General features: G+C 38.8%; 1 pseudogene; it reads right to left on the minus strand.

Moving 5' to 3' along the window:
• Positions 1 to 365: 365 nt before the first annotated feature.
• Positions 366 to 3,423, minus strand: LOC120286386 (annotated as a pseudogene).
• Between the last annotated feature and the right edge of the window lie 1,509 nt (positions 3,424 to 4,932).

Raw genomic sequence — 4,932 nt, forward strand, 5'->3', positions numbered from 1 at the left:
TGTCAACTTCAAAACACTTCAAGAAGATTTCTCCAACACTAGTCACCACACACGTGTCACCGAGTAAGTTGCCAAAGGACTCAAAGCTAGCCCTCCTGCAACTTGCGTTGCAGGAGCTTCGAATACTAGACCTCCTCGATGGAAGTCTAGTGCCTACCCAGCTGAGCTACCGCGGCGGGTGGTTAATTCTCCTCTCTCCCATCGCCACACGCACGTTTTAGTGAAGAGGCCAATTGACAAAGTTAAGGAGAAAAGGGTTCGATCTTCCAAATTACATCTCTGCTATTTCGTCAAGTTAGAAAAGCTCCAAGTTGCTACCCACACAGGCCCATACCCGAGACAGTCCCAGACGAGTTTACTAAGCATTTAACAAGGCGATAAGGGAAAAGTTTCATTTCAAGCGACATGCCAAATTATGATGGTCAGTCGAACGCAGCAATGGGACAACATTATTGCAAGAAGCAAACGGTCACTTCAACATGATACAAGAAAACCAAATCAGACGTTCCAGTCAGTGGCAATGAGCACAGACCTAAGGAATTTCTGAATCCGCCATTGGCAACTGGCATTTTCATTCCGCTCATCTGAGCAAATCATCTAGCACTGTGACCTTCGAACAAAGCTGTTATTGGTTTACAATGAGCTTTACCCGATTCATTCGAACAATTAGCCGGCGCCTTCTGAAGTCAGGACTCCATGAGTCGATCCAGGACTAATTTCACGACAGAGGGAGCGTCAACAGTCACCGCCACCTTCACCTTCGGTTTGTCAGACCATTCCGTGTGTTCACCGAACCTAATCAACGAAGTTGATATAGCTGAGTGGTTACAACAAGCATACTCAAGTGGAGGAACTTCTTTACAAGCATAGCATATGAGAAGGGTAATCCAACCTCCTATAGTTTAGATTAGAAACGCTACCTCTCCTCTATACTTCTATTCTTTGTTATTCAGCAACAATACAGGGGAAAAATTCTTTGTCCCTTTTAAGGGTAATTGAGATACAAATCCGTTTGTCGCATCTTCTCAAAATCGAAACTTCAAGGAAATAACTCTTTATTTTTCCAGAGTTTAAGCAGATTTCAAATCCAGCACTGTCTGTGCCCTTCACAATATATTAATTAGATCCTGGACTTCTTATTGGGTTTAACTCATATCAGACAGCCTTGCTTCACGACATGATGCCCACCATCAGTGGTTGGCACTCAAAAAAATTATGTTGAATTAGTAGAAGAAGGGATCTGAAAGGGCCCTTGAAAATTGAGCTGCAGCATTCTACCTACCTTTTCTGTCCATTGTATAGTATAGTGAGCCCTCTTGTGATACCGGTCGTTTGCACTCTAACCACACCTTCAGTGAAAGTTAAAAGTGAAGGGTTCAAAGCTGCAATTATTGTTGTTGGATCGTGGAGGTAAACTCCTGCACCAAGATGAGATATAAGTGTTAAAAATAAACGATGGGAAGATAATAAAAACCATGTCCTGAATCAAGATGTTTCAGTAAGCATACCTCTGGTGAAGTATGCTTCGCGGTGATAGGCAAAGTACACTTCCAAGATTCTGGAGAGGTATTGAGCAAATCTTCCATTTGATTGGACCAACTTATCTCTATCTGCATCTGTAGTGTCTCAAAACAGTTCAGATTAAAAAACCTGGCAATCCAAATTTCATCATAATTATTTAAATAATTAAATATGTAATTGACAATACCAGGATTATTACACAATTCAAATCTTTTATTAAATGGATTAAGTTTATGGTTGTTGACTGGCCTGACTTTTGGTGTCACTACTGTTTAGGCAGAAAATACTTCAATACAGTAAGAAGCTGAATACTTGCAATTTGTCGCACTCAATCAATAAAAACATTCTTTGGCCAAAAACAGAAAAATCCATAGAGTAAGCAACGAAAGTGGACTTGTGAAACTATGCTGGAAACAGTTCTGACCCTTAAGTAAATTTACCCTTCAGTTCAACCATCAGAAGAAAAACTAACACCATAGGTTTTTCCAAAAGCAGCAGATAGGATGCTTTACTTATAACTAGAATGATTAAAGGATCACTAGAAAATCACTAGCATTATCTCTGCATGCTCTATGCTAAATCTCTATTTAAGTCCATCGAAACATGCGCACTATTAGCAAATTTTAACACTAGCTGACTTTACCTGTCAAAACAACCTGATGGGTTACATGTATTCCTACAGCCAGAACATCAGCTCCACTGGTAAATACAATGTCTACAGCATCTGAGATGTACAAGATTAAGAAAAAGAGTTAAAGCTCTGGACCTGAGCAGTCAAATAACTTCAGGTTGGACTAGTAACTCGCTCCAGGTATGTCCAACCCTGCATACACCACTATGATAGGACACTTCGCAAACAAAGTTAGGCCACACAGACTTCCAAGCCACGGTTAGTTAGAGAAAGAGAGCCTTTAAGCGAGCTTATAGCAGCTGTTCAAGTTTTACATTGCAGGTTTTAAATATTGTCTTGGAAGAAAAAAGAAGAAATTTGACAACTCATATTGGTTTCAGCTGCTGGATTCACGTTGCCATTAATAGAAAAAGCTCCACCAAGAAGCACGGTCTTCCCAATCTTTCTGGAAAAGGTTGGATCTTGGTGAAGAGCCTGGATTACATATCCATTTGACAACTTATGAATAAGCCCTGTTAAACAAGCATGATTTGTGTATGCTACCAAGTGAAACAAGCATGACAAAAGATCAAGATTCTGACCTGTGCAATATCTAGGAGCTGGCCCCATGCAGCCACAGTAATTTCCCGAGATGAAGGTTTGCTTGTTCGATGAGAAAAGTAGCTGCTTACTGTCCTAGTTGTTTTTTCCTTTTGGTGGTGGGAAGTTTTGATTGCCAAGTCTGTTAGCGCCATGGACAAAATTCACAATTCGAAGCTTTGTACCTCTCTATAAAAGAAACGACGATGAATCGAACAATTGATCATGTTTCTTTTAAGATAAACAAATGGATTTTAGTTGTTTAGGAGGGCGTATGAGAATCACCTCACAGTCAGAATGCCATCAAAATTCACCGAACTTAAGTATGAGATTTGAAAATTGCGGTCCAAGAACATCACAAACATGAAGTAAAGGATCCAGGAATTCCCGGTAATTAAAATGAAGAACCGAGAACCAGCCTTGCGGCCTTGCAGGGTTCCCTTGCTTTACAAATGAACTTATATATTGCCAACAATGCCTGCCGGGAAGGTGGGTCCCACGATGAACTGGACTTTACCCGATCCGCGTACAAAACGGAAGGACTTTATTAATCTTCTTAAGCAAAAATGAATTTTAAATTGTTGAAGGTTTCTTCTTTTTTCTGTTTTTTTTTTCCTCGACCTACATTTTGAGGAGGTTTGGAACATTCTAATAAGACATAAATGACAGTAGAGGATCTCAGATACCTCCATCACGGTTTTTGTTAAAATGTTAGAAAAATTTCACATTAAAAAATTGGTGCAGTGTAAAATACTTAATATATTTTAATTGGTCCATAACTCATTTGCTTAAACTTAGTAAAGGTGGATCCACCTCAATATGTTAACGGATTTGAACTTGGGCTCTTTAATACCTTCCAGTAAGAAATATGTTGACCAATGTGCTCCCAATGGTAGCCTTCATGGTTTGGTCACGGGAGAAAAGGAAAGATTGTTAAGATGCATGGATGAATTGTGTTAGGAAGTCTCACATTGTTAGCCTTCATGGTTTGGTCCGTGAGAAAGGGGAAGATTGTCGAGATGCACATTTGAATTGTGTTAAAAAGTTCGACATTAGGAAATTGATGTGGCAGTGTGGAGCAGTTAATATATATCATATTTGGCCAATAAATCATTGATTCATGGGTTCAGCTAGATATATTGACGTGTTTAGATTTGGAGTTTCTCTTGGTGATCTCCTTAGGTATAGGTATCAAGCTTCTGCTGCGCACTCCCAATAATTTTGTACATGAAACTAATGGACTTTTTCCGACACTTCTCGCATTTTCGTCCCTTTTTGGTTCTTGTGCCCATGAGTAAACCATATCCAAAAGCAAATGTGCTGGAGAATGAATGATAATGTTTTGCTTGGAAAGGAAATGCACATGAATCTGTACAAGCATGTGAAGACATACTTGAATCGACTCTTTGTATGATACTAGCTTGCCTGATGACATAAACTGCTGAAATCTGATCGCTTGAGCAACTAGAAGTCAAATGAAACTCGAAGCTTAAGCCTAATCATGACCATTTCATGGTTACCTAGTTCATACTCATGAGGCTTATTTGTGATGGGTCGTTCTTGCTCGGATATGAAGAGGCAAGGGATAGGAGAATCTTTTGATTGTTGAAACTTCTATATAATCGTATCTTGGTATGCTTTGTTTATCTCACTTGTGGCTTACTAGGAATGCCAGGTCGCACGCATTTTTGTTAGGAGGGAAGTTCTCTCTATACGCGCCGCGCAACTACCTTCCTTTCCTTTTCGACGAGGAAAGCTATTGATGATAGCCATGAAATTTTATGGTACTGAGGAGTATTCTTCGATTTCTGGTGATTGTTGCTGAGATTGAAGTGAGCTTATGACAAAGGTGGTCTTGATTAATTGAATTTGTCAATTTATATAGAGAACTTTCTAGTAAACCCTTCCACCATATTAAACTTTTGAGTTTTGTTCTTGACTTAGCCTTCGTTCATTTATCAGAAAATGTAACTTTTTTGAAAAGGAAAATAATAATATTTTCTTGTATTCAACTAAAACCCGAAATGAACTAGAAATATTTTCCACCATTTGATAGGAAAAAATTACCCAAGGAAGAAAAAAGAAAAGGAAAGGAATAAAAAAATAAAAAAAATTCAAAAATTCAAAATTTTTAAATATTTGTATAAGAACGAACATTTCATTAATTAAAGACTCAAGCTCGAGCATCGAAGACTTGCACA

The sequence above is a fragment of the Eucalyptus grandis genome, chromosome 1, assembly GCF_016545825.1.
Source record: "Eucalyptus grandis isolate ANBG69807.140 chromosome 1, ASM1654582v1, whole genome shotgun sequence".
NCBI lineage: Eukaryota > Viridiplantae > Streptophyta > Magnoliopsida > Myrtales > Myrtaceae > Eucalyptus > Eucalyptus grandis.